The sequence below is a fragment of the Pelophylax lessonae genome (genome assembly GCF_965119305.1).
Source record: "Pelophylax lessonae genome assembly, chromosome: 4".
In the NCBI taxonomy this organism is placed as follows: Eukaryota; Metazoa; Chordata; class Amphibia; order Anura; family Ranidae; genus Pelophylax; species Pelophylax lessonae.
The window spans coordinates 62,847,834-62,858,305 of record NC_138771.1 but is presented as its reverse complement, the minus strand read 5'-3'; the positions used below and the strand labels follow the sequence as shown (position 1 = coordinate 62,858,305).

Genomic DNA, 10,472 nt, shown 5'->3' with positions numbered 1-10,472 from the left:
CGTCAGCGGAGAAGCCGATGCCGCGGGCAGGCGCCTCAGATTGCCACCTCGGATTGCCGCCTGACACCCGCGATCGCTCCCCGCTGAGAGAGAAGGACGGTCGGATGTTGTAAACACAGCTGACCGTTCTTCTCCCTGGAATGATCACAGAGCTCCTGTGATCCTTCTATATAGGATCACATGTCTCTATGATCATTTCACAAGCCACGCCCCCCCCCCCACAGTTAGAATCACTCCCCTGGGCTCACATTTAACCCCTTGATCACCAACAAGGTTAACCCCTTCCCTGTCAAAGTCATTATTACAGTAACAGTGCATATTTTTAGCACTGATTACTGCAGTAATGTCACTGGTCCCCCCAAAAGTGTCAAAAATGTCAGTCAGGGGTCCGATCTGTCCGCCACAATGTCGCAGTCCCGCTAAAAAAAAAAAAAAAAAATATCGTAGATCACCGCCATTACTAGTAAAAAAAAAAAACACCACAACAACAAAAATGACATAAATCTTACCCTTAGTTAGTAAACGCAATAAATTTTGCGCAAACCAATCAAAATATGCTTATTTCATTTTTTTTACTAAAAATATGTAGCAGAAAAATTGGCCTAAAATGTTAAAAAAATTTACATTTTTTAAATTTTTTTTTGGAATGTTATATAGCAGAATGTGAAAAAAATATTTTTTTCAAAATTGTCGCTCTTTTTGTTTTATTAGCGTAAAAAATAAAAATCTTACAGGTGGTCAAATACCACCAAAAGAAAGCTCTGTTTGTGGGGGAAAAAAAGGACGTCAATTTAGTTTGGGTACAGCGTCGCAAGACCGCGCAATTGTCCGTTGAAGTAACGCAGTGCCGAATTGCAAAATAGGGCCTGGTCATTAAGGGGGTAAAATCTTCCGGGGCGGAAGTGGTTAAGAACATACAATTACAATATAACTACTGTCACAATTCTATATATTATTTTTTTTTACTAAATTTTTTCCCCACGAAACTGGGAGTTGCCCTTTAATGATCGCTGCAAGTAAAAGGATTGGAAATTACATTGATTGATTGATTCTGCGTGTAGTCGGTGTGACATACCTGAAGATGAGCGATGGGCCCACGGTGCATCTGGGTGAGGGCGGAGTCATCTAGGCTGCCGAGGCGTTCAATTGGCTCCTTGCCCCAGGGGAAGTCGTACTGTATGAGGGTCATTTTCCTTCCGTCTTCGTCAGGGTGGTCACCGCTGCTGAATCTGGACGGCAGCTGAGCAAACTGGACACAGAGGGGGGGAGGGGTGAGAAAATAGCACCATACAGTCAGGTCCAGGCATGCTTTCTCAGCATTTGGTCATATGTAAAAATACATTTTATAATATATATATATATATATATATATATATATACATACATACACTGCTCAAAAAATATTAAAGCAACACTTTGAAAACACCTCAGATCTCAATGGGGAAAAATATCATGATGGATATCTATACTGGTATGGACTGGGTAATATGTTAGGATCTATACTGGTATAGACTGGGTAATGTGTTAGGATCTATACTGGTATAGACTGGGTAATGTGTTAGGATCTATACTGGTATAGACTGGGTAATGTGTTAGGATCTATACTGGTATAGACTGGGTAATGTATGAGGATCTATACTGGTATGGACTGGGTAATGTATGAGGATCTATACTGGTATGGACTGGGTAATGTGTTGATCTATACTGGTATGGACTGGCTAATGTTTTAGGATCTATACTGGTATGGACTGGGTTATTGCGTTAGGATCTATACTGGAATGGACTGGCTAATGCATTAGGATCTATACTGGTATGGACTGGCTAATGTTTTAGGATCTATACTGGTATGGACTGGGTAATGTGTTAGGATCTATACTGGTATGGACAGGGTAATGTGTTAGGATCTATACTGGTGTGGACTGGGTAATATGTTAGGATCTATACTGGTATGGACTGGGTAATGTGTTAGGATCTATACTGGTATGGACTGGGTAATGTGTTATGATCTATACTGGTATGGACTGGGTAATGTGTTAGGATCTATACTGGTATGGACTGGGTAATGTGTTAGGAAGGAAAGGATGCCACATCGTCTGATGGAAATGAAAATTATCACCCTACAGAGGGCCGAATTCAAAGACACCCCGAAAATCAAAGTGAAAAAACAATGCAGCAGGGGAGTCCATTTTGCTGAAATTTCATTGCAGGACCTCAGAATGGTCCTCAGTCGTTTGTATGGCCCCCACGTGCTTGTATGCATGCCTGACAACATCAGGGGATTCTCCTAATGAGACGGCGGATGATGTCCTGGGGTATTTTCTCCCAGATCTGGACCAGGGCATCACTGAGCTCCTGAACAGACTGAGGTGCAATCTGGCGGCGTCGGATGGATCAAAACATAATGTCCCAGAGGTGTTCTATTGGATTAAGATCAGGCGAGCGTGGGGGCCATTCAATGGCATCAATTCCTTCATCCTCCAGGAACTGGCTATATACTCTCGCCACATGTCCTGCATTGGCATTGTCTTGCACCTGGAGGAACCCAGGACCCACTGCACCAGCATAGGGTCTGACAATGGGTCCAAGAATTTCATCCCGATACCTAATGGCAGTCAGGGTGCCATTGTCTAGCCTGTAGAGGTCTGTGTGTCCCTCCATGGATACGCCTCCCCCAGACCATCACTGACCCACCACCCAACCGGTCATGCTGAACAATGTTACAGGCAGCATAATGTTCTCCACATCTGTCAGGAAAGAAAGACGCCTCTAAGTGCAGTATTAAAAGGATTTATTATTTGGTGCAAGGGATTAAAAAAAAAAAAAAAACACTTACAAGATGGCAGAGATAACAGACATGTATTAATTGTCCTCTTCTGGTTTGCTTTGTCCTCTGTCTGCTGGGTGAGGGAGGATGAGAGAGTTGTCCTGCAGCTGTCTGGATTCCCTGGTGACGTGGAGGAACGATGAAGCGGAGAGGCAGATGGCGACCCAGGTTCCAGAACCAAGCTGGAACGCACACGGCTGATATGCCCAACGCCATAACGTGTTTCAGAGCATGTGCGGCTCCTCCGTCAGACCTAAGCCCATGTTTGTTCAGCAGGCACAGAGTCAGAGCCTTGTGTTCAAACTCTCTCCGTTGAGAGCCAACTGACGACCTCCCGGCCCTTTCAACTTCCTCTGTCCAATCAACGCCTCACAAGACCATCAGGATAGGATAGTATTGTGAGGAGATGATTGGACAGAGGTAGCCAAAAGGGTCGGGAGGCCATCGATTGGCTTTCGGAGAGTTTGAACACAAGGCTCTGAGCCTGCTGAACAAACATGGGCTTAGGTCTGACGAAGGAGTCACACATGCTCTGAAACGCGTTACCGCCCAACGCTTTCCCCTGCCGCCATACAGGCCACGAGCGTTGCAGCTTGGTTCTGGAACCCGGGCCACCATCTGCCTCTCCGCTTCCTCGTTCCTCCATGTCACCAGGGAATCCAGACAGCTGCAGGACGGCTCTCTCATCCTCCCTCACCCGGCAGAGGACACAGCAAACCAAGAGAGGACAATTAATACATGCCTGTTATCTCTGCCATCTTGTAAATGTTTTTAATCCCTTGCATCAAATAATAAATCCTTAGAATTCTGCACTTAGAGGCGTCTTTCTTTCCTTATATGATCCTATAGAGCTGCTTCTCACACAAGTGCTGCCCTCAGTGCAACCGTTCTACCGCAACAAAGGACCAGACAGCCTTCCTCACCAGAGCGCCCACATCTCTCCCTTCCTTTCACGTCTGTCACATGTGCTCAAGGTGAACCTGCTCTCATCTGTGAAAAGCACAGGGTGCCAGTGGTGGAGCTGCCAATTCTGGTGTTCACTGAGGCAGGGCAGTGAGCACAGAGCCCACTAGAGGAAGTCGGGCCCTCAGGCCACCCTCATGAAGTCTGTTGCTGATTGTTTGGTCAGAGACATTCACACCAGTGGCCTGCTGGAGGTCATTTTGTAGGGCTCTGGCAGTGCTCATCCTGTTCCTCCTTGCACAAAGGAGCAGATACCGGTCCCGCTGATGGGTTAAGGACCTTCTATGGCCCTGTCCAGCTCTTCTAGAGCTGTGTTTCTCAACTCCGGTCCTCAAGGCACACTAACAGGCCAGGTTTGCAAGATAACTGAAATACATCACAGGTGATATAATTTGCTGCTCAGTGATTTCAGAATTCTAGTCTGCATCTCTCCAAGGTAATACTTAAAATCTGGCCTGTTAGTGTGCACTGAGGACCAGAGTTGAGAAACACTGTCCTAGAGTAACTGCCTGTCTCCTGGAATCTCCTCCTTGCTCTTGGTAATGGTACGGATTAATGTGCCATCGTGGAGGAGTTGGACTGCGTGTACAACCTCTATAGGGTCCAGGTATGGCCTCATGCTACCAGTAGTGACACTGACCCCAGCCAAATGCAAAACTAGTGAAAAACAGTCAGAAAAAAATGGGTAGGGAAAAAAATGTCAGTGGCCTCCACCTGTAAAACCATTTTTGTTTTGAAGGTTGTCCCCTTTTGCCCATCCAGTGCACCTGTTGGTAATTTCATTAACACCAAAGCAGCTGAAACTGATTAACAACCCCCTCTGCTACTTAACTGACCAGATCAATATCCCAGGAGTTTAACTGACTTGATGCTATACTCTGATTCAAAAGTGCTCCTTTAATTTATTTGAGCACTATATATACAATATATATATATATATATATATATATATATACACACACACACTAGGGATAGACCAATTACCGGCGTGGCCGATATGCACTTTCCCTGATATATCGGTATTGGCCTTGGAACTGGCCGATATTTTTGTGACTTCATTCTGCCTTCTTAGGCCGTCTCCCTCGCCTTGGACAGCCTCCTCTGGAGTCGGGCCTAGTCTCACGGAGACTGTATCACAGCCATACACCCACCCACAGCAGCCCGGTGCCAGCCAGCCAGCCAGCCACCCACATCCACAGGCCCTGTACCAGCCAGCCACCCACATCCACAGGCCCTGTACCAGCCAGCCACCCACATCCACAGGCCCTGTACCAGCCAGCCACCCACCCACATCCACAGGCCCTGTACCAGTGAGCCAGCCAGCCACCCACAGGCCCTTTACCTGACACCCACAAGCACTGTACCAGCCAGTCAGCCACCCACCCACCACAGGATTCCAGACAGCCAGCCACCCACAGACAGTGTGCCAGCCAGCCAACCACAGGCCCTGTACCAGCCAGCCACCCACAACCCCTGTGCCAGCCAGCCACCCACCCACCACAGGGTGCCAGCAAGCCCGCCAGTAGGCATTAAACAAAAATGAACATGTTCAGTACCAGATTTGTGTCAAAAATTGTCTTTATTTTTCAAAACTTTAAAATGTACAAAATATCGGCCCATATCGGCCGATACCGAAACATTGTGACCAAAATATCGGTATCGGCCCTGAAAAAAACATATCGGTCTATTGGGCCATACACACTATCAGATTATCTGAAGACTTTTGTCTGTAGACTTACCAAAACCATATAATATGAGGTCAAACCTAAACACTTTCAATTTGTATGCAATCCGGCAGGCCCTTGCACTACATAGAAAAGGTAAATCTGAAGGAAAAAGTCTTCAGATAATCTGATAGTGTGTATGGCCCTTATCTCTAATAGACACACACACACATACACTGCTCAAAAATTTAAAGGAACACTTTTTCTGGAAGAATGGTGAAACATTCCCACAGACACACTCCTAAACCTTGTGGACGGCCTTCCCAGAAGATTTGAAGCTGTTATAGCTGCAAAGGGTGGGCCAACTAAATATTGAACCCTACGGACTAAGACTGGGATGCCATTAAAGTTCATGTGTGTGTAAAGGCAGGCGTCCCAAACATAGTGTAGTTCTCTATGATGTAAGCTACACAGGTATCAGCAATGTTCCAACTCTGTTTAATGAATTGCTATTACAGCCTACTTGTGAAGGTTACACTATACAGAATGCATGCTCAACCTGGGGCCCTCCAGCTGTTGCGAACTACAAGTCTCATCATGCCTCTGCCTTTAGGAGTCATGCTTGTAACTGTCAGCCTTGCAATGCCTCATGGGACTTGTAGTTCAAGTAGCTGCAAAGGGGGGGCCAACTCAATATTGAACCCTACGGACAAAGACTGGGATGCCATTAAAGTTCATGTGTGTAAAGGCAGGCGTCCCAATACTTTTGACAATATAGTGTATCTCATCTCTTATAAATAACCCCCATAGATGTCTCAGCAATCACAGGGCGCTCACCTTCCTCCACAACAGCAGCCGTTGCCGCAGCCAGTAGTCCCGCCACTGAGCGCAAGTCTTGGCTGAGCTGAACCAGACCAGAGAGGCTGCCGTCCTCTCCCCCACCCTAGAACATGAAAGTAAAATTTATCAACTTACAGGAACTTAATAACCTCATAAAAATCAATTCTACTCCTGAACTTTATCGCTTTATCGCTGTCAGTAGGATTCTATCTCTTGTTTTTAGGATTTTGCACCAGTTGATTAAATCGGTGGCCTGTGAACCCATGTGACCTCCAATCTCCTTCCCCGGTATTAATCAGAGCGCACAAACCTGAGAGTTACTAACAAACTGCATTGTGGGTAAAAGACAAATGAGAAATACATTGTATTCTGCACACTAATTTAGACCCCCCCCCCCCATTACTAGGTACATTACAAGATGGCTGACCTGCAGGTGCAGATCCTTGTTGTCTGAGATTGGATGAAAACATCTCCCCACCTCTGCAATACCAAAAGGCAACTTTCTGTTAAGGAGCTCCAAACAAGGGGGGTAATAATACAAGGCACCTAAAATTGAAAAAATATTTTAAAAAGTCAACATTTTCAGCCCCTCCCACAATGGTGAGATTTTCCCCCAGTAATTTGTGTCTCTGCCCCTCCCTCAATGGTGAGATTTCCTGCAGTAGTTTGTGTCTCTGCCCCTCCCACAATGGTGACATTTCCTGCAGTAGTTTGTCTCTGCCCCTCCCACAATGGTGACATTTCCTGCAGTAGTTTGTGTCTCTGCCCCTCCCACAATGGTGACATTTCCTGCAGTAATTTGTGTCTCTGCCCCTCCCACAATGGTGAAATTTCCTGCAGTTTTGTGTTTCTGCCCCTCCCACAATGGTGAGATTTCCTGCAGTAGTTTGTGTCTCTGCCCCTCCCACAATGGTGAGATTTCCTGCAGTAGTTTGTGTCTCTGCCCCTCCCACAATGGTGACATTTCCTGCAGTAGTTTGTGTCTCTGCCCCTTCCACAATGGTGACATTTCCTGCAGTAATTTGTGTCTCTGCCCCTCCCACAATGGTGACATTTCCTGCCGTAGTTTGTGTCTCTGCCCCTCCCACAATGGTGACATTTCCTGCAGTAGTTTGTGTCTCTGCCCCTCCCACAATGGTGACATTTCCTGCAGTAGTTTGTGTCTCTGCCCCTCCCACAATGGTGACATTTCCTGCAGTAGTTTTTTTGTCTTTGCCCCTCCCACAATGGTGACATTTCCTGCAGTAGTTTGTGTCTCTGCCCCTCCCACAATGGTGACATTTCCTGCAGTAGTTTGTGACTCTGCCCCTCCCACAATGGTGAAATTTCCTGCAGTAGTTTGTGTCTCTGCCCCTCCCACAATGGTGACATTTCCTGCAGTAGTTTGTGTCTAGTGTTGGGCGAACGGTTCAGCCTCAGCAGGAGTTTGAGCTTATTATTAGCTATTCACCCCGTTCGGCAAACACCCAAATTTGCAGGGTGTTTGCTGGGTGTTCCCTGTGCTGCACAGCGCATTCTACGCAAGCTCTGCCCAATAAGGGTGCAGTATAAGCTGGTTGTAAAGGAGCGGCCGGGAAGCCGGCTACAGCGTCCTTAACAACCAATGAGCCATCAGCGGTCAAAAAAAAACGGTGTGGGGGCCCCCCAACCCCCCCCCCCCCACAATACATACCAGTCCCTTATCAGAGCATGCAGGCAGGGGAGTCAGGTAAAGGGTGGGGGTGGGGTGGGAAAATGATGAGTGTGGGCCCCCACCCCCTCCTGAACCATACCAGACCACATGCCCTCAACAGGCAGGGGTGCTTTGGGGCAGGGGACATGTTGAAGGGGACAAGGATCTCTTCCCCAAAATCTTGGGGTGTGGTTGTGGGGGGTCTGCGGGCATCAGAATCGGGTCTTGCCCACCATATGTGAATGAGTATTGGGTACATTGTACCCCGACCCATTCATCAAAAAAAAATGTCAAAATTAACCAAAACAGTAGACAGGTTATTGACAAATCCTTTATTAAAAACTAAAAAAAACCCGCTGTCCTCCAATGTAGATCGATCGTCAATCACAACGCCGCCACCACCGGACCTGAAAAAAAAAATGCCTCCGCCCACCGCAAAGACAAACTGCCCAATGGCTGGCTTGCCGTTTGACAGTTCTTATATTAGGTAAGAGCGAGACCACCTTGCTGCAACACCTAGTGGCACCGCCTCCCTTGTGACATCACCAACCAGTGCATGCTGGGTCGATGACATAACTGGGGGGCGGTGCCACCAGTTGATGTCACCAGGTGGCCCCGTCCTAACCGAAGAACTGTCATATTTGATGATGTCAGCTGATATCACCTGGTGGCACCGCCCCCCCTTGTGACCTCACCAATACTTGCTGGGTCAATGACATCACAGGGGGGCGGTGCCACCAGGTGATGTCGCCAGGTGGTCCCGCCCTTATCTATATAAGAACTGTCAAACGGCAAGCCAGACATTCGGTGGTTTGCCTTTGCGGTGGATGGAGCGATTTTGTTGTATTTTTTTAGGTCAGGTGGTGGCGTCGTTAATGACGATGGATCTACATTGAAGGACAGCGTTGTTTTCTTTTTAATAAAAGAAATTGTAAAAAAAAAACCTGTCTACTGTTTTTTATTTTGACACTTTTTTGGTGAATGAGTAGGGGTACCCTACTCATTCCCATGGGAGGGGGGAGGGAATAGGACCTTGGGGCCCCCTTGTTAAAAGGGGGATGCCAGATTTCGATAAGCCCCTTACCCACAGACCCCCACAAACACAGCCCAAGTTTGTGTGTAAGAGGCCCTTGTAGGAGGATGCATGCTTGGATAAGGGTCTGGTAAGTACTGGGGGGACCCCACACCGTTTCCTTCTTTCTTTTTTAAATAGCCGGGTGCCAGCACTTGCAAATCAATTTAAGTGTGATTTAAATATAATTTTTTCGTTGATAAATGTCTGTTTTGCTGCAGCAGGTTCTATACATGGTACAGATGCTCCACTTTACAGGCAGACTAAGGGGACCCCACCCGCCCAGGCACTTTTTCATTTTTATTGTTGCACTTTAAGCATCATTAAAATCACTGCTCCTGTGAAAAAATGTTGCATTGATACTTGTCCCCCAGGGTAGTACCCAGCCCCCATACCCTTTTCATGGCCAATTACTTGCATATAAGCCTTCATAATGGGGACTTTTGATTTCTCATGTTCGGCCCCCATAGCCTTTAATGGGTTTGTGGCAGAATTCCCGAACGGGGGTGTTCAGCCCATCTCTATTTGTGTCATTGTTACCATATAGTCAAACGGCAAGCCAGACATTCGGTGGTTTGCCTTTGCGGTGGATGGAGCGATTTTGTTGTATCTTTTAGGTCAGGTGGTGGCGACGTTAATGACGATGGATCTACATTGAAGGACAGCGTTGTTTTCTTGGGGGTCTTGGCGAGGACCGGCCATCTTTTCCAGCTCCTCCTGGGTTAGACTTTGGTTTTGGAGGCGGTCCAGATGGGCTTTGGGGAGGGTCTTCAGCGGTGGTCTTAGTGAAGGGTTGGATGTTCCTGGTAGGTGACACAAAGTCAATGGGCAGAACCTGTTCCCGGTGCAGCACCATGGCGTCCCACCATTCCTTTACCAAGTTCCTTTTCATTTGGGCTCCCAGGGGCCCCAGGCCGTGACGTCCTCCTAGAACAGAGGCCGGAGTCATCTTCTCCCCCAACAGGAAGAACCTTCGACGGCACAACTCCAGAAGATCATCGCTCTCCCGCCCTCCGGCCGCCAGCCTTCTGCACTGCAGTAATAGAGACGCTGGAAATGTCTTCCTTGTCCGCCCGACCTGGACTAGTCCCACCGCACACCAAGACATGGCGGATCGTGGTCACCTGACACAATATGGCCTCCGCCGGGGGATGGTACATAGCTCTGTGAGAATAGTACAGAAAGATAATGTGAGAATGACATTGTTCATGGCAGCAAATCAGCAGTCAGGAAAAGAAAAACTCTGCCAGGTGAGATCTAAACTTTACTGCAAATCCTTGCCTGCTCCTGTTCTGTAGATACAGAGGTAAGCCATTCACACATGCAGAAATCATTAAAAAATAGTGTTGCACATATGCTGAAAGTATGGTCAATAATTCCAATTTGCGAAGGGATCAGACCGGGTGAAATCAGAATTATTTTTATTGAGAAGTTTCT

General features: G+C 47.2%; 1 pseudogene across 1 annotated transcript; it reads right to left on the bottom strand.

Annotated features, from left to right (window-relative positions):
- Positions 1-1,000: 1,000 nt before the first annotated feature.
- LOC309552503 (DNA polymerase subunit gamma-2, mitochondrial-like) lies at positions 1,001-10,238 on the bottom strand (annotated as a pseudogene). Its single transcript has 4 exons — positions 9,689-10,238; positions 6,702-6,837; positions 6,289-6,394; positions 1,001-1,249 (listed from the first exon to the last, which is right to left on the bottom strand). The product of its transcript is annotated as a DNA polymerase subunit gamma-2, mitochondrial-like (transcript).
- Between the last annotated feature and the right edge of the window lie 234 nt (positions 10,239-10,472).